General features: G+C 40.6%; 2 protein-coding genes across 5 annotated transcripts in view; both read right to left on the bottom strand.

Annotated features, from left to right (window-relative positions):
- LOC126426959 (zinc finger protein 726-like) overlaps window positions 1-20,230 on the bottom strand; it is an 809,906-nt gene that overhangs the window by 616,819 nt on the left and 172,857 nt on the right. The window lies entirely within an intron of this gene.
- The window catches only part of LOC126426958 (uncharacterized), a 474,113-nt gene that overhangs the window by 281,500 nt on the left and 172,383 nt on the right, over window positions 1-20,230 (bottom strand). The window contains exon 8 of the transcript XR_007576468.1: window positions 8,364-10,618. The gene's annotated coding sequence lies outside the window, so the exon portion shown is untranslated. The remainder of the gene's footprint in view (window positions 1-8,363; window positions 10,619-20,230) is intronic.

Consider the following 20,230-nt stretch of genomic DNA (forward strand, 5'->3'; position numbering starts at 1 on the left):
GAGCCATCTCTTCTGGCGTGTCCACCAAGACCCCATTATTTGACAACGCCGTAAGGGGATGGGGACTACCCTTGCGTGAAATCCGTCTTATTGATTCCCAAATGTGCGCAGCAGAAGTGGACCAATTAATGGAAGTCGTGAATTCCCTCCAGGAAGCCCTCTTCCATTCTTTGATCACTCGCCTTGCATGTGCTCTTGCAGACCTGAAGACATGAAGATTGTCTGTAGTTGGACACCATTTGAAGTTGCAAAGAACTGTCCATCTGGCCCTGATTGCCAATCGACAGTCGACATTCCACCAAGGTACAGGCCTTCGTCCGAGGTGGTTACTAGACCTGGGGATGGACTCTGCACCAGCCCTTTGGATCTCATGAGTGATATGGGCCACCGCCTCTTGTGCACAATCCTTGCGTTCAAAACTAGCCTGTCAACTGTACTGTAACCAATTTGCCCTTTGTATCATCCACCTGTGTGGTCTCCTGCTGGTCACTGTCCTTGGCGGCAGATGAATCCACACTGTGAAGTGGTCACTAGAATGTAAATCTGGAGACTCTTCCCAGTGAACTGAATCTGCAATAGCTGAGGAACAAAAGCAAAGATCAATAGCTGAAAAAGAACCTGTAGCTGTGGAAAAGTGAGTCATCTGACCCACATTCAGAAGGCAGATATCTTCAGAATGGACGAGTCGCTCGATCAGCTGAACCCTGGAACAAGTAGTAGCCGGGCCCAACAGCACATTGTGGGCATTAAAGTCCCCCACAAGAAGGAATGGGCGCGGAAGTGCCTGGATGAGTTCTGTCAGTGTGTACGGTGAGATAACTTTCACAGCAATTGCTTGGATGGTCGTGCTAAGAGGGACAGGAGAGGAGTGGTGTCCGTCATCAAGAAAAATAGCCACTCCACCTTTAGCCCTGCCTACTGTAGCATCGTCTTTCCTGCATATGTGGTAGCCCCATAATGTAGGTGTGTCTGTGAGTTTAAGATGCATTTATTATAAGCAGATGCAGAAATGTTTATCCTGGACCAGCAGCTGCAGTTCTTCCAAACGTGAGTGATATCCATTCAAATTCCACTGCAACACAGGAGGCCCTAAGGAAGCCATTGGTTTGCAATAGTGGTTCTTTCCTTTCTCCCTTGGAGGCAGTGATTTACCGGGGAGGTCACGAGGAACGTTAACCGGTTCTGCATTCTCTAGTTTCTCCGATTGGAGGTCCGTAGCTTCAAGAGCATAGTCGCTGTCAGAAAGAAAGAGCGCTCATCGATCCGAAGGCTTACCTACTGCTTTCTGGGACTTAGAACTACTTTTAGAAGGACGTTTTTCTTTTTCTGACACGGGAGGAGACTGCCTGGGTTGCTGGGATGGCTTAGGTGACTTCTGAAGTTGGGGAGTGGTATGTGGCTTAGATGGTAAGTCTACTGCTGATGGCTTCTGAGCTACACCAGTTGCAAGTGGAGCATTTCCCCCACAGGTACAGCAACAAGTGCATGTGCTCGTACTTGAATCTGTGGTCTGGGTTTGTGTGAAGGCATCACACTTAGCTATTAGTGTTTTAAGGGAAGATGCAAAAGAAGTTGCTAAAACCAGAGGTTGCATGGCTTTGAAAGCCTTTGTAGCTTCACGATAGGGTAAGCGTCTCTGTACGTTCAACTCTTGAATTTTCTTTTCCTCATTGTAAACCCCACACTTTATGCTCCACACTCAGTGATCCTCAGAGCAGTTAACACATTTCGGAGGAAGTGTACAAGAAGTCCCTGACTTGTGAGCGAAGCCTCTACAATTTCCACACGTAGCCTTCCCCTTACATCCCATAGTGGTGTGGCCAAATCATTGACATTTATAGCATCACATGGGGTTAGAAACAAACGGGCGAACCTTAAGGCAGATATAACCGGCAAGGATATGTTCCAGTAATTAGGATACTAAATGTTGCCGATTCTTCTAATTTGCCATTGACTCTCATATAATTCTGCACCTCTGTGATGCCCACATTCTTCCACTCTTCACTCAACTCCATGGGGACCATCTCCATTATATCAGAGCAGGTAACCACGCCCTTAGTATAGTTTACATACCCACATAGTTTACATACCCACATAGTTTACATACCCACATTGGGGGCATGCTATATTCCATATATGCTGCAGCAATGCCCTCAAATGGACAGTTTTCGCCCCTTATACCTAGAGTGCTACCGACCAGTTAACTCGGACCACCTTCTTATTTATATTTTTCTACCACAAATGGTTCAAATAGCTCTGAGCACTATGGGACTTAACATCTGAGATCGCCAGTCCCCTAGAACTTGGAACTACTTAAACCTAACTAACCTAAGGACATCACACACATCCATGCCCGAGGCAGGATTCGAACCTGTGACCATAGCAGTCATGCGGTTCCAGACTGAAGCGCCTAGAAGCGCACGGCCACACTGGCCAGCTTTCTACCACATATCTGGCTGCTATGTTGTGTTTCAGTGATATGTCTTCCTGTGATCTCATTTTGCTGATTTCGACTTTGCTTTATGTCTTACTGCTTATCAGGATTAGCTTCACAGTACTTTTTATTGTCAACTATTCTTCAAAGGTACCGATCGTTGAGATATTACTGAAAAATTTGATTGGTAAGAAAACGATTTTTGTCAACTTTAGCACACAGTTAACGACTTTTCTTGGGACAAATATCAACAAAGGACTCATTATTTATGTTACTTTTGACACAAGATATTTCGCTGACAAATACAAAGGCTTTTGAAATGCCTTGATGTTTATTCCACATGTACAGTAAAGAATAGGGCATATTAAATGTTCAGGTAATTATGATATTTAGGTACACATCTCTATCCAAAAACATATATAGATAATTTCCATTTCCCTAAAACTTTTTATGTCATAATTACACACAAAATTGACATTTCTATACATTCCCATTAACCTTTTAGGCCTTTTTTAGATGTCTATGGATGAAATGCCCCTTTCTGCCAACAGTACAGTATGAACATTTCTAATTATGTATGTCTGATCTCGAAAGTTACAGCAAAGACAGAGAGTATTATTAACTATATGACTGAAGCAGGTCATCCATTTCCAACACACCAGAAATTGTTGGAAATTTAAGAAATCCATCACCAATTTTCAATAATGGATGAGAGCTGTTCTGTAGCCATTCTACTTAACTTTTTACACATATTATATGTGTTAAATATCAAATTTACAGGGCATGTATTACATATTATATACTTACTTAAATATTAGATGGGTAACCTCTCACCTGCCAGTAAAATTATACGTATCGACTTGACAGAAAATCCTAGGAAGTTCTGGTCTTACGTTAAATCAGTAAGTGGCTCGAAACAGCATATCCAGACACTCCGGGATGATGATGGCATTGAAACAGAGGATGACACGCATAAAGCTGAAATACTAAACACCTTTTTCCAAAGCTGTTTCACAGAGGAAGACCGCACTGCAGTTCCTTCTCTAAATCCTCGCACAAACAAAAAATAGCTGACATAGAAATAAGTGTCCAACAAATAGAAAAGCAACTGGAATCACTCAACAGAGGAAAGTCCACTGGACCTGATGAGATACCAATTCGATTCTACACAGAATACGCGAAAGAACTTGCCCCCCTTCTAACAGCCATATACTGCAAGTCTCTAGACGAACGGAAGGTTCCAAATGATTGGAAAAGAGCACAGGTAGTCCTAGTCCTCAAGAAGGGTCGTCGAGCAGATGCGCAAAACTATAGACCTATATCTCTGACGTCGATCTGTTGTAGAATTTTAGAACACGTTTTTTGCTCGCGTATCATGTCGTTTTTGGAAACCCAGAATCTACTCTTTAGGAATCAACATGGATTCCGGAAACAGCGATCGTGTGAGACCCAACTCGCTTTATTTGTGACCCAGAAAATATCAGATACAGGCTTCCAGGTAGATGCTATTTTCCTTGACTTCCAGAAGGCGTTCGATACAGTTCCACACTGTCGCATGATCAACGAAGTAAGAGCCTATGGAATATCAGACCAGCTCTGTGGCTGGATTGAAGAGTTTTTAGCAAACAGAATACAGCATGTTGTTATCAATGGAGAGATGTCTACAGACGTTAAAGTAACCTCTGGCATGCCACAGGGGAGTGTTATAGGACCATTGCTTTTCACAATATATATAAATGACCTACTATATAGTGTCGGAAGTTCCATGCTGCATTTTGCGGATGATGCTGTAGTATACAGAGAAGTTGCAGCATTAGAAAATTGTAGTGAAATGCAGGAAGATCTGCAGCGGATAGGCACTTGGTGCAGGGAGTGGCAACTGACCCTTAACATAGACAAATGTAATGTATTGCGAATACATAGAAAGAAGGATCCTTTATTGTATGATTATATGATAGCAGAACAAACACTGGTAGCAGTTACTTCTGTAAAATATCTGGAAGTATGCATGCGAAACGATTTGAAGTGGAATGATCATATAAAATTAATTGTTGGTCAGGCGGGTACCAGGTTGAGATTCATTGGGAGAGTCCTTAGAAAATGTAGTCCATCAACAAAGGAGGTGGCTTACAAAACACTCGTTCGACTTATACTTGAGTATTGCTCATCAGTGTGGGATCCACACCAGAGATAGAGAAGATCCAAAGAAGAGTGGCGCGTTTCGTCACAGTGTTATTTGGTAACTGTGATAGCATTACGGAGATGTTTAGCAAACTCAAGTGGCAGACTCTGCAAGAGAGGCGCTCTGCATCGCGGTGTAGCTTGCTCGCCAGGTTTCGAGAGGGTGCGTTTCTGGATGAGGTTTTTTTTTTTTGGTTTTAGGGTGCAAAGCTGCTATGGTCATTAGCACCTGGTCTGTGACTTAGGAAAAGGTAAAAAACGAAAATGGAAACCAGCAGCAATGGGAACGAAACTCAAAAAATTGGAGAAACTAAAAGCAGAAGGAAAGCTTAAAAAACCACTACAGAAAGGGGTCGGTTGTCCGCAAAAAGGGTTTCAAATGACTGATGTCATCTCACTGGCACTAATAAACTCGAGAACGCGATCGGCTGAGCGCGTGTCATCTGCTAAAATCGATGATATTTCAGGCGACGGAGTAAAATAGGGGCACTCAAGTAAAAGGTGTCTCACCGTCCACAGCTGAGAGCAGTAGGGACAGAGTGGGGGAGGATCACCACTTAAAAGATGTCGATGGCTAAAAAGACAGTGCTCTATCCGGAGTCTAGTTAAAATTACCTCCTCCTGACGACGCGTTCAGGAGGAAGAGGTCCAAGCACAGGGATGAGTTTTCACGTCCCGCAATTTATTATAGGGAAGTGTCGACCAATGTGCATGCCATAAAAAAACACGACGACGACATAAAACACTCCATAGATCAGTGAAGGGAATCGTGTGAATAGCTGGCCGAAGAAGAGAGACTGCAGCCTTGGCCGCTATATGGGCCGCCTTATTTCCACAGATACCAACGTGTCCTGGGATCCAGAGGAATGCCACCGAGACACCCCCCAAGTGGAGCAAGCGTAGGCAGTCCTGAATCCGGTGGACCAGAGGGTGGACAGGGTAGAGAGCTTGGAGACTGAGGAGAGAGCTGAGAGAATCTGAACAGATAACATACTGTATCTGCTGATGGCAACGGATGTATTGGACAGCCCGGAGAACAGCGTAAAGCTCCACAGTTTAAACCGAACACTGGTCGGGAAGCCGAAATCGATTTGGGGTGTCACCAACAATATAGGCACTCCCTACACCAAACTATGTTTTTGAGCCATCAGTGAAATAAATGTGGCATCATTCATTTGTGTGCATAGAGCAGAAAATGCCCGACGATAAACAAGTGAAGGGGTACATCCTTGGGAAACTGACAAAGATCACAGAGGAGGCAGGTCTGGGGACGGAGCCAAGGCGGTGCTGTACCCCAAGTTGTCAAGAAAGTTTTAGGAAAGCGGAAGGAAAGGGAATGGAGTAGTTGACGGAAGCGGACTCCAGGTGGTAGTAGGGAGGAAGGGCAGCGGGCATACCCTAAATCCGAGGAGGCGTCGAAAAAATGTCATGGGCCAGATTAGCAGGCATGGAAGACAAATGGCTAGCATAACGACTTAGAAGGACAGCTCGCCGATTGGAGAGCAGAGGTTCAGCAGTCTCAGCATAAAGGCTTTCCACAGGGCTGGTGTAAAAAGCTCCAGACACTAAACGTAATCCACAGAGGTGGATAGAGTTGAGACGCCGAAGAATAGACGGCCGAGCAGAGGAGTAAACTATGCTTCCATAGTCCAATTTCGAGCACACTAAGGCGCGATAGAGGCGGAGAAGGACCACTCCGTCCGCTCCCCAGGAGGTACCATTCAGGACACGGAGGGTGTTGAGGGATTGCACACAGCGAGTCGAAAGATAGGAAACGTGGGAGGACCAGCACAGTTTTCTGTCAAACATAAGATCCAAGAATTTAGCGACATCCGAGAACGGAAGGTTGACAGGTCCTAGATGTAAAGAAGGTGGAAGAAACTCCGTACGACGCCAAAAATTAACACAAACGGTCTTACTAGGAGAAAAGCGGAAACCTGTTTCAATGCTCCAAGAGTGGAGGTGATCGAGAAAGCCTTGAAGACATCGTTCAAGAAGGCTGGTCCGTTGCGAGCTGTAGTAGATCGAAAAATCGTCCACAAAGAGGGAGCCCGAAACATCAGGAAGGACACAATCCATAATTTGATTTATGGCAATTGCAAACAGTACAGCAATTAGTACGGAGCCCTAGGGTACCCCGTTTTCTTGGGAGAAAGTAAGGGAGAGAGTAGTGTTCACCCGCACTTTAAATGTGCGCTCTGCCATAAATTCGCAAATAAAAAGGGGCAACCGACTGCGAAAGCCCCAAGAGAACTGTGTGCGAAGAATGCCTGTCCTCCAACAGGTATCGTATGCTCTCTCCAGATCAAAAAATATTGCTACTGTTTGGCGTTTCCGGAGAAAATTGTTCATGATATAAGTGAAGAGAGCAACAAGATAGTCAACTGCAGAACGATGCTTTTGGAAACCGCATTTGCCAGGTGTTAAAAGACTGCGGGACTCCAGCCAAACGGCAATTCACCATATGCTCATGAGAGAAATGGGCCAATAGCTAGAGGGGAGATCTGGATGAGGTATCGAATATATTGCTTCCCCCTACTTATACCTCCCAAGGACATCACGAATGTAAAATTAGAGAGATTCAAGCGTGCATGGAGGCTTTCAGTCGTTCCTCCCACGAACCATAGGCGACTGGAACAGAAAAGGAAGGTAATGACAGTGGCACGTAAAGTGCCCTCCGCCACACACCGTTTGGTGGCTTGCGGAGTATAAATGTAGATGTAGAATTATGTTCTCACTCTAGTAGAAAATCATTCCTGAAGCTACACCATTTCTGACACCATATTAAAATAATTAAAATGAATTTAAAGAGGTTCAGAACAAACTTCAATATATGAGAACAAAAAAGAAATGATCAGCATACTCCATTCTCCCTATGAAGTAGCACAATTCTTTTGGCAACAAAAACACCATAAACGAAAATTGTTATTAATGGCTTTCATTCCTCACACAAAATGAGACAGTACAATTGGCATAAGAACAGAATGTAACAGACTACATAGCAGGACGACACACTAAGTAAAGTAGGTATTATCAACTAACAATTACGTAGGAACACTGAACTAATGATGTGCATTGAATATGACATGTAATTATCAGATTAGTTTATTAAAATCAAATAACAAGCTGTTGACAGAAAAGTCACCTTTAAATCACTAGATCTGTAATGACTTAATTTCCAGCAATCCTGATAATCAAGAACTATTTTCTTTTCACCTGCTATAATGGTCCTCTTCGTGGTAACAAATTTTATAAAGTAACAGGCTTCACAGATAGCACTCCAGAAATACTCAGCACATTGCACCATGATACTTCAGTATCTGTTCGCCAGGGAAGCCCAGATGCACATTACATAATGCAGATACATAATGGCTAAGTATTACCAATCAATAAGGACAAATGGCTGACAAGCAGGAAAAAGCTCATTTCTGTTTCCTTTACCACATAAGAAATCAAAACGGGTTGCAATACGTAGGCAGCAGAAGATACAATTTTACAGATAGCAACTGACAGATTTAGTACTTTATTCTATATTTACAAAACATACCACTCTTTTAGAAACAATAAAGAACTATCTTTGATGGAACTGTCAATTATTTCAACAGAAACGTATTCCACAGCTAGTTGGTTGCAAAGGGATGTCATAGAAAAGCACCACAATTGATTAATATGAGGCGGAATCAGATTATTCAGATAATAGTAAAAATCAAGCCTTTTGTACATGTATAAATAAACTTACACAAGCAACCTTCAGACACAAATGTTGACACAATGAACAATACTCTGTAACTATTAACTAATAAAAGTTTAAATTGTCCCAAACATACAACAATAATGAAGTCTCAAAAGAAAGTTTCTTCAAACTATCTGTGGCATATGAAATTTAAATAATGTATTGACATATGCATAAACATGTAATTCAATAATGTGTCCAAATGTGCACTGATTATTACAACAGGAGAAAATACATATTTATTATACTACAACCATGTGTACAACGCTGAAGTCGCTGTTTAGACTGTTCTACTGATATTTTACAAAACTACCTTAAATGAGGATAAATTATAATTACCAATATCAGCAAAACTACACTGGTTAGATACATGGGGTACATACATTAAACATAATTATCAATTTTCATTTAGATCTTTCAAGAGACAAATAAACACAAGTAGAACAAACACTTCACACACACACACACACACACACACACACACACACACACACACACACACACACGGCTGCTTACAAGGGGCTACTTTTAGCCAGTTTACACACGCAACAATTATCTCTCAAGATGCAACTTTTAAAAAGTTGGTCTGCATTTCCCTACGCACACCTGACAATGATCAGAGCTCTGATACTTTAAAAATGGGCTCTCCACAACGCACTCACATAGAATCATAATAATATCTAGAACAATTCCCTCTGTGCAATAACTGTTTTCTGTCTTCAGCACATACTGCTTAAAAAATTTAGTGCAGTATTTTCAGCTGAACAATGACACATTTTTGTGAGATCTGTCTTGTATATGAACGTAACTCCCCAGCTTATCAGAACTTCTTTAAAATATCTCACAGTTATCAAATTTTTGTACTCTGGCGAATGTGTATTAACCTATGCGCATTTAAACTACCAGATTGAGTAAAGGCTTTGCCGCAAATGTCACATTTGTAAGGTCTCTCCCCAGTATGTATTAAATAGTGTTTCTTCAAACTGCCGGCCTCGGTAAATGATTTGCCACAAACGATACATTTGTGTGGTCTCTCACCAGTATGTATCAAAACGTGCTTCCTCAGTGAACCAGACTCCGTAAACGATTTTCCACATACATTACATACGTGGGGTTTCTCACCAGTATGTATTAATTTGTGCGCTTTGAGAGTACCACAATGAGTAAATGATTTCCCACAGATATCGCATTTGTGTCTTCTCTCGCCATTGTGTATTAATGCGTGGATCTTTAGATTCCATGAGTTTGTGAACAATTTACCACAAACATTACATTTGTTTGATGCCTCACCAGTATGTTTTATGAAATGGGCCTTTAGACTACTGGACCTTGTAAACGATTTGCCACAAACGTCACATTTGTGAGGTTTCTCCCCAGTATGTATTAATACATGTCGCTTCAGTGTATCGGAGACAGTATATGATTTCCCGCAAACATTGCATTTGTGGGGTCTGTCACCAGTATGTATTAACATGTGCTTCTTCAGGCTACCACATTCCGTAAAGGATTTCCCACAGACCTCACAGTTGTATGGTCTCCCACCGATATGTATTAGGGAATGCCTCTTGAGATGACTAGGCAGAATAAATGATTTCCCACAAACGTTACATTTGTGCGGTCTCTCGCCAGTATGTAACAGTGCATGTTGCTTGAGATGAGCATAGCGAGTAAAAGCAACCCCACAAATTTTGCATTTGTGAGGTCTCTTGCCAGTATGGATGAAAGAATGTTTCTTAAGACTCCGCAACACAGCAAACGATTTTCCACAGACGTCACATACGTGTGGTCTATCATCATTGTTTGTTACTGAAGTACTTGACTGACTATATGATCCCCCGAAAACATCAGATCTGTTTAGTTTGATATTGGAGACTGTGCTATGTTGTTCACTTTCTTCTTGGCTAGTCATTTTTTCCACCACTGAATGCCTACTCAAGCCATCATGGGTATGGAATACTTCACCACATGTGGTACAGATATGTACAGGTGGCTTTACACCATCAATATGTGTAAACACATGCATTATTAGACTGTACTTTGACAAAAAGGTTTGCTTGCATGAACTACATGTGAATTCTTTTTCTTTGAAGATGTTATTTCTAGCACATAGGGCATTATCCTGCTGAGAGAAACACACTTTATTTAGAGATCCACTACCAACAACATTTGTCGATTTCTCTGCATCAATGTCCAGCTCTTCACAAGTCGCTCCCTGCAGGTGTGTTTCTTCACATCCAGTGTTACCAGACTCATTAGCGATTTTAGTCAACCTGAAGCATGAACAGAAAGGCAGTAAATATCTCATTCTCTAGATACACAGAAACATTACTTCAATAGTCTACAAATTCTTATTTCTAAAGGGGAAATAGTTTCAAGAATACACATAAGAACATTCCTGCTCATTCACTGCTTATGAGATGAAACTGTTTCACAAGCGGAGAGATAAACTAGAACTAGCTTGAACCTTGTGTGGTTCCAAATTGAGTTTACAGTGGTATTGGTAATAATATTACAACAAACATTTATGATAACACCAACAGTACACTGAGTTAAACAGCCTGAAGAGCCTGTTTTTCAGAAGAGGTGATTATATAGGAAAATTTCATTTTTTCCACTCATATATTGCATATTATCTCAGCTAACTGCAGTTACATTTTTGGCTCAAAATAGGAAAGTCAATTTATAAAAGTTTCCACCAAAGTAAAGCTTGCATTCGAAATGGCTCTGAGCACTATGGGACTTAACATCAGAGGTCATCAGTCCCCTAGAACTTAGAACTACTTAAACCTAAGGACATCACACATATCCATGCCCGAGGCAGGATTCAATATGTGTTCCGGACTCAAGTGCCTAGAACCACATGTATTCGAGTTCACACTAATTTTCTCCATACATTCTATAGTTAAGTTATGTTTATATGTCGTGCAGTAATTAGTATTGTTCTTTGGTCATTACTCACTGATGTACAATGGTGCTTAACTGTCATCTTACAGCCTCACATTAAATGAGAAACAGTTATGGGAATTTGGTAATAATGATTTTACAGCTTAAATATTAGGTAAACATTTTAAGATGTAATCTGTTGAATACGATGTAGCAGCCACAAACACTGACCGCAGGACAGTCCAGTGGAATGGAAAGACCTTCAAAAGTCTTCCTGCATGAAATTACGTGCTTGTTAGGATTATGAAGATAATGCTTTGAAGTTGGAAAGCTAGATCAGCTAAAAAAAAAAAGATTAACACAAGCCATAATCAAAGCACTGAGAAGCACTGAGTGAACTGCAGCAGAATTTAAAAAACCAAATCCAAACTTGAGAACAGTGCATGCCTCTTCTTGAGCTACTGGGAGCTAGTCACAAGGCTACTGGATTTGTGGTAAAAATACACATGACAAGCTGGTCACAGATTGAGGATATTGCAGAGCACAGATGGGAACGAAATGTAATGAAGATTTAGCCTTGATGCAGAGCTGGTGCTTACAGAACAAGCTGCAAGTGGTAGTAAATTAAACCACTTACATAGTGCTGAAAGGTAAACCGTCTGCAACATGGTATTTTTTTTCAAACTAAACAATGTTCAATCAGTAGACATACCTCATATTGCTAACTTGGTCTTTATCTTGATAATGATCTCGTTTTTAAAGGCTATGTACAAACTATGCCTAAACAAACCACAAAATTAATTTACAAGATTGCAAATATCACCAGAGGTCAATACAGAATAACACTTGACACAGGACAGTAACATGCTGCTGACTGACTGCTGTAGTTGGGGCCAATGACTGGGCATATAAAATTATACAGGGAGAGCCATTAAAAACACTACAGTGGCTGCAGAAGAGAGTATTTCTACAAATCATAGTTGCATATGGATAAATACTAATAATCCTGTAAATACACTTCCTACAATTGCAATTTTGGAGGAGCCACTTACTGCCTACAAAGAGAAAATATGAAGAACATGCAAGCAGTAACTGAGATGTACTGCACAATGTAGGTGCTGAACGGAGGTAGGCAGACAAGGAAAGTCAATGTATGTAGACACATATGGTACTGGTTACAGGGTGTGTGCACTACTGCCAAATGTTAAGGAGTGAAGTAGACTGAATGACTTACTTCCAGTAACTGGTTTTGCGAAACATAGGCATTGGCCCTAACCCTCATATCGATGCATATTCAAGTGCAAAGAAGACAACTTTGTGTGGTCAGACTGGAATCATGGTACCTCGCAGGAGAGCTTCTGTAAAGTTTGGAAGGTAGGAGATGAGGTACTGGCAGAAGCAAAGCTGTGAGTAACGGGCCTGAGTCGTGCTTCGGTAGCTCAGTTGGTAGAGCACTTGCCCGCGAAAGGCAAAGGTCCTGAGTTCGAGTCTCGGTTAGGCACACAGTTTTAATCTACCAGGAAGTTCCCTGTATCTTGTCTTATACTCTTCTGCCAGCTACTGCCACTCTCATGATTTTCACATGTCTGTGTTCTGACACTGACTGGCTTCGCTCAACTCTGTGGAGCTGGCTCTTCAACCACTCTCACTGCTTGCAACTGGGCACAGGGAGCAGAGACCACTGCCGAGTTCATGGTCTGAACCGAAGGGGGTGCCGCACTTCTCCACCACTTTTCCCGTGCCTCTTCTTCTTGCTGATTTCTTCACATTCGCTTCATAATTTATTGCCTCTTGGATCCCATTTCCAGAATTTCTGCCTGTTGTAAGGCCGCAACACAGAGAGGACACTGACCACCTTTCTTATGGGTGCAACTGCAACTGTCATGGCTGCCAGCCTACTGATTACATATCACCTGATTTTAACAGTATTTTGTCACGAGCTCTGCTCATTGACATTTAGTGCTGAATGCAGCTGTGAGAGGTTCCACCTTAAAAGACAAAGCATGTGAGCATATCAAGCATGAAGATCATTTAGATGACATCCTCTCTGTTCTTGAAGACTGTACTGTTATCAGACATACCTACTGCCAGGATGAACAGTGGAGGTCTCTTCTTATTAGTTCGATTGTGAAGCCTCTGTAGAACATTGAATACATGGTCAAACAGTGCTCGGTGTGGTCTTATCATCAAATGTCCATGGCAGCCCTTGTAGGAGGGCCTGCTACCTCTTGTGTCTTCTTCTGGAGTTCTACCCTGCTTGGGAATTCAGTCTGATAGCCCTCAATCTTCTTCATGGTCACTTCAAGTGATTGCACATAGATCCATTGTGGCATTGTTATTAGCTGCAGTGACCTTGAGGGTGTACTGACATTGCAGAATTTCCATATCATTCAATTTATCTCCTGTATACTGAATGTAGACAGGTAGGATATTAGAAAAGTACCTGTCACAGAGTAGCACTACTTCTCTTCTATCTAGCCCTACACCTTCTGAGTTCCACTTATATCTAGGGACAGCAAATAATGGTGTCTATTGGGTGCACTCGACATGGGTTTGCTCTACAGGTTCTAGTGGCTTCTGGTCACAGACAGTGAATGCTTACAGCTGTCTTCTGTGTACTGTTTGTGCCCTTTAATTATTGTGTATTAGTTTAGTTTAATGCAACTCTCATTTGCGAACTGAAAAAGCAATTTGTGCCATCATGTAGTAGCAATAACAGCTTACATCACCAAGTTGTCTAACATACCAGGCAGATAACCAGAATTTGTGCAAAAATTAACAATACATACAAACAGTCATAACTTTTCTCCTTTACGTAGGAGACTGAAAATCAGCTGAGAAGCTTAAGAACACAGGTTTATATTTAACCTGCAAATCTTTAGTACACATTATATTTCAACATCATTTTTCCGGACTTTTAGTCTTCACTGTTTCAAACCTTGCTATTACAGAAAATTATGGAAAGGATGATATTGACACAACATTCTAGTACTACTGTAACAAATATTAGGCTTCTCAAATCTGAAATTCATATCAAAATTCATCAAAAAAAAAAACTAAAGAAATAAAAAATGTTCTTATTTGACCTGATTGCTATATGTGCAATTTAAATATCTCACTCCTGACACAAAATCATATCAGATAATCATATCATCAACTATGTTGTTACAGATCTCACCATAAAAAATGTGCTTTGACAATTTGCCTTACTTTTTGAACACAGTGTCATCAGCAGTGACACTTTTCATTTATCAGCAAAAACGCTATTTACAAACAGTTTTTATTCCAAGCTCATACTGCTTTACATGGCTAAAGTTGTCTTAACAAACAATAATTCCAATTTCCTGCATTTTTTAATTTAAAACATCTTTAGCAAAAAAGTTTCCTATGTGACAACTACTGAGACTATTCACAATAGTATTTGCCCAGTTTTCGAAATATTTCATACACTGACAAAAACTACGTACATTATTATTGTACAGATTTTGCTCTCATAACAGACTTGTTAAGAAAAATAACTTGTATCATGAAGCCTGTCAGCTGTTTTGATTTTCCACGTCAGTGCAGTACACTAATAAGTGTTCTGTATTGAGAAAAATAATTGGTTCGTTGGTTTGTGGGGTTGAAGGGACCAGACTGCAAAGGTCATTGATCCAGAAAAATAAATACAACAGTCTATGTGTTATCGGCAGAGTTAATCCACTGAAATGAATGTTACATGAGAATACAAAGCTACTTATAAACTGTTGCTCTTGGGTATGTAATTCTCATGCGAATTACATAAAGTTGGTACTTAAAGATCAACTTCCAGGCTAATGATGGAAACCAGTGTCACGATGTTTGTCCTGCCATCACACCAATCTATCTCCATAGTCCCCGGCAATCAGGATCTCACAGTATTAGTTGGTTAAGATAGTAAAAATTGGAACACTTCTCTCTGAAAAATTACTCATACTTTGAGGAGAACTTACCTACAATTTTTGTTTTGGCTATGTTTTCAGGGAATTTATGTAAAGTTACTCATTACCATAAACTGAAGACCCCAAAAACTGCACAAGCAGCCTAGGTGCTATGACACATTGTGAGTTGAAGTTGTAATAATGTACATGAGATTAAAAGTTTCGGTAATTAACAGACAATTTTGAATTTCATGAGAAATGAGTCAAACAGCTCCTTGCTATAAAGGCGAATTAAGTTTTCCTGTCCCTAGATGAATGTCCAAGTTTCTTACATTACACATTTTTAATCATGGTGTTGCCATCTGCTTGCTATGGGACTTCTTACACATGCTGTGCACTTGTTTCAAATTGCAGGTGGTGTAAAAATAGGTAACAAAAATTTTGCTTCCTATTAGAACAGCATTTTTCTCTTTTCTGCTTCAACTCACAGAATTCAAGTAGAGTCATTAGATTAAATCTCTTTCTGGGTCTGATCCCTGAATATTGTGATGGTTTGCTGACTGATAATTCTGAGGGTTCTGCCTCAGAGCCTAAAGACAAAGAAACATGACCATAAGGAGAGGTGGGTAGAGGCAAATTGACGATAATGTAGAGTGCTGTGAGGAGATTGTATGGATGGTGACTTCTGGCTCTGTGCCAGATGTGCACAGTGTAATTAAATTGACTTGCTGTTCAGTACAACAGTGCAATATGCACAGGCTGCAAGGGTAATACACTGAGTCTGTGTTACTGGTTAGTATCTGAAACTGAGTGAGAGGTGCAGTAACGTGTGTACCTTTTCATGACCATTGTGGGCTAACTGCATGTCTTTATTCAACATGATGCCCCCTTTTCACGGCAAAGTTATATGTGAATTTAATTTCCTTACAGGTGTAGCACTTCCCTACTGCTGTCATATATTCCCACCTTCCTTCAATGCCCTAGTAAAACACACCCACATGCTGCTGTGAAAGATGGATTTAAGCACCACAGAGGATTGTACAAACATACCATCAGCTGGCCATCATACACATTCCCATATGAAGGACATAATAATAGTATCTCAATGCAGAGAAGCAACTAAAAGAGTTAGGAAAAAAAGTAAATCACCTGGTCCAGATGGAATGAAAATTCGATTATACAGGGAGTGCTCTGTGGTACTATCTTTTACTTAGCTTGTATTTATCACCAACATTTCACCCAGCACAAAACCCCAAGTGACTACAATAAAGTGCACATGATTCCCGTGTATAAGAAGGGAAAAGAACAGACCCACAAGATTACAGACCAACATCCTTAACATCAGTTTGCCGCATATTCATAAGTCAAATATGTAAATTTCTTTGAGGCTGAAGAGTTTCTGTCTACAGTTAAGCATGGATTACGAAAGAACAATTAATGCAAAACTCAAATGGTCCTTTTCTCACATGATATCCCACAAGCCACGTATGAAGAACAACAAGCAGATTCCATATTCTTAGATTTCTGGAAAGCATTTAATACAGTCCCCACTGCAGACTATTAACAAAGGTACACGTAGGCACAATAGCTTGCCAGATATGTGAATGGCTCAAAGTTTCTTAAGTAACAGACACCAGTAACTGTCCTTGATGGTGAGTGTTCATCAGAGACAAGGATATCGTCAGGTGTGCTCCAGGGAAGTGTGTTAGGACCACACATATTCTCTACACATGCAAATGATGTAACAGACATCGCAAGCAGAAATCTGCAGCTCTTTGCTGATGATGTTGAGATGTATGGAAAGGTATCACCATTGAGTAACTGAATGAGGATATAAGATAACTTAGACAAAATTTCTAGTTGATGCAAAGAATGACAACTTTCTCCAAATTTGGATAAATTTAAGTTAATGCAAACGTCGAGGATATGCAATACCAAAGGTTACAATATGATATTAGTAGTGTAGTGCTTTGGACAGTCACATTTATTAAATATTCAGGGGTAACATCCAAAAGTGATAGTAAAGGGAATGAGCATATAAGGATGGTAGTGGGGAAGGTGAATGGTCGACTGTGCGTAGAAAATTGGTGTGATCAATTAACGAGTACTGCTCTAGTGTCTCGGATATCCCTGCCCCCCCCCCCCCTCCCCAAGGTCCAAGGTCAGAATAAAGTAAGAAATTGATGCAATTCACTACAGGGCCATAGATTTGTTATCTGCAGGGTCAATAAACACGCAGGTGTTACGGATATGCTTCATGAACTCAAATGGATTGGCCTGCGTGTCTCATTGATACAGATAGTAACACCATAGTTGCAACTGCAATGGATAGATATCTCTGTAGAAACCAGACAAAAATGTGGTTCCTGAGGACAGCTAATAGTATTTCCAGTAGTTGCAGGAGGCAACATCTGGATGATTGCCTCATTTGGTCTCAATGTTACACAACATACCCTTGCTGTGCTGGTACTGTAAACAATTGAAAGCATGGGCAAATTACAGCTATTATTTCTCTGGAGAGCATACAGCTCCTCTGCATAGTTAAATGGTGATGGCACTCTCTTGAATGAAATATTCCAGAGGTAAAATAGTCCCTCATTTCAGTCTTCAGGCAGGACTACTTAGCAGGATGTCATCAAGAAAAACAACATGGGCTCTCTAGGGAGGGGTTGGAGTATGTAAAGTTATTTCCCTTAATCAGATGGGTATGTTAATGAATCTGAAAATCGAAATGGTTAGGTACCCATTTCAAATATAGGGAATTAATGAAGCATTTTGGCAGGAATAATAGGCTTTTCTATTACACAACAAAAAACCAAATAGGAGAACTAGGTATAATAATGAATAAGAAAACGGAGTGGGTGTAAGCTTCTATGGTCATCATAGTGAGCACATAGTCGTGGCTATTACAGACATTAAGGCAATGCCCACTGTGGTAGTACAAGTGTGTATGGAAATTTTGGAACTTTGTGGTACGTTCCCATGGGACCAAACTGCTGAGGTCATCGGTCCCTAGGCTTACACACTACTTTGCACAGATATTTAAACGAGACCAAAAACTAATTGTGTTGAGTGAATGTATTTGGTAGTAGGGAAAGGAAGAGAACAAAATAAAGGAGGAGGTCATAGACCAGTAGAATTTTACACACAGCATAATTCTGTCATCACTAACTCTTGGTTTAATAAGATTCATGAATGATGACTCTAAATGTGGAAGAGACTTGGAGACACGGAAGGTTTCAGACTGATTATGCAAGGGTGCGATAGATATTTTGACACCTGATTTTACATTGTGAAACATTTCCATGGCAAGATATGAGGTTTGACCCTATTTTATTGCTTATGAGTACAAACTAAAACTTGAGGAATGACACGTATGTGGCAACTTGTGGACATGGGACATGAATAAATTGAAAAGGATCAGAGACTGTTGGGTGTTTCAGAAGAAGCATTAGGCAATGTTCATCTGGAACATGGGAAGAGAATACAGTTGAAAAAGAAGGGTAGCTTTGAGATATGAAATAGTGCAGGTAGCAGAAGATCAAATACGCACAAAACAAAACATAACACAGGGCATCTTGAATTCAATTTACAAAAGAAGAAAATATCAAAATGTGGCAAATGAAGCAGGCAAAAGGGAATAATGTCATCTAAAAAATGAGACTGGCAAAAGGTGTAAAGATGATAGGCAGGAATGGCTAGTGGGCAAATGTAAAACTGTAGAAGCTTGTACAGTCCAGTGACATTAAAGTGACCATCTGTAAAAAGCCTGAATGACCACTTTTTGCAGTGCGGAAAAGCAGGAAGAAAATCATTCAAATTCTGAAATATACCAACAGGGATGTGGAGCCACGCCAACTCCAATACAGCAGCCAGATATCTAGGTGTTTTAGTTGAGGATCCATGGCACAAATAAACCAATTGAGGTGGTCCCACAGATTTGCTATCGGGTTTAAATCCAACTTGTTTGGTGGCCAGGAGATCATGGTAGACTCATCCTGGTGCTCTTCAAACCACATGAGCTGTGTGACACGTGCACTATCCTGTTGGTAGGTGCCATAATGCCAAGGAATAGATAAGTGTAGGTGTGGACATGGTCCCTGAGAATGGATGCCTACTTGTATTGCTCCACTGCGCCCTTCAGGATGACAAGATCACCCAGGGAATGACACAAAAACATTCTCCAGACCTCCCTCCTCCAGGCTGGACCCTTCTCACAACTGTTGCAGTGCCATACATGCCACTGGCTATCTACCTCATGGAGTTTAAAACATGATTCATCTAAAAGGGCTGCATGTTACCACTCATGAGGAGAATATGGGAACTGCTATACCCTCATTCCACAGAAACTTTGCTCAATGGAAGAGGGGTCAAAGTAAGGTATTTTCGAGGTACTTCATGCACCTCTTACCACGTGATGTCTTCAGAAGACATGGCGGCTCAATGGTTGGCATCATGGCTTCTTAATTTTGCACCCTGTGTTTGTAACCCTATTATTACTTATTTTCGGTTTTATTTATGTACCCATGCCTGTAGAATATTACTCTATGAATGTTTTCCATTATACGCTGCTATAACATTGTTCTTATTTGTCTACTAATTTGTATGTCAAGTGAACTGATTTTAAAAAAGAACAAAATTGTTTGAAATTATTTTTGTGAAATTCCTGTAGTGTATCTTGATTCGTAAGTGCAAGTGCCAGTTTTCAGAAAAATAACCCATAATGCATGGTTTACTGCAAAATTATTGCCAACATGCGAAATCTTAACTAATGTTATTGATGTTTCTTTCCTGAGTGAGATTCATACACAGAAATGTCACTTTGGTAAACCTACCTTCACGCAACATTTGTGCCATTCAGAATATCTGTGTTTTGAATGTTTCTGCGATTAGTCTCATCCATGGAAATGCACAAAATCCTCCTGAAGAAAAACAATATGAATAACACATAAGAAATTGAAAAAGATTGTAGACCCTCAACGTACCACACGCATGTTACATAATACATGTGTGTGACATATTGTGATATCTAGTTGTGATTTTACAATTAATATGCCTTTATACTCCTAATTTCATAAGAAAGATGCTTTCAGTAACCTT

This window comes from Schistocerca serialis, chromosome 11, assembly GCF_023864345.2.
Source record: "Schistocerca serialis cubense isolate TAMUIC-IGC-003099 chromosome 11, iqSchSeri2.2, whole genome shotgun sequence".
NCBI classification, from domain to species: Eukaryota; Metazoa; Arthropoda; class Insecta; order Orthoptera; family Acrididae; genus Schistocerca; species Schistocerca serialis.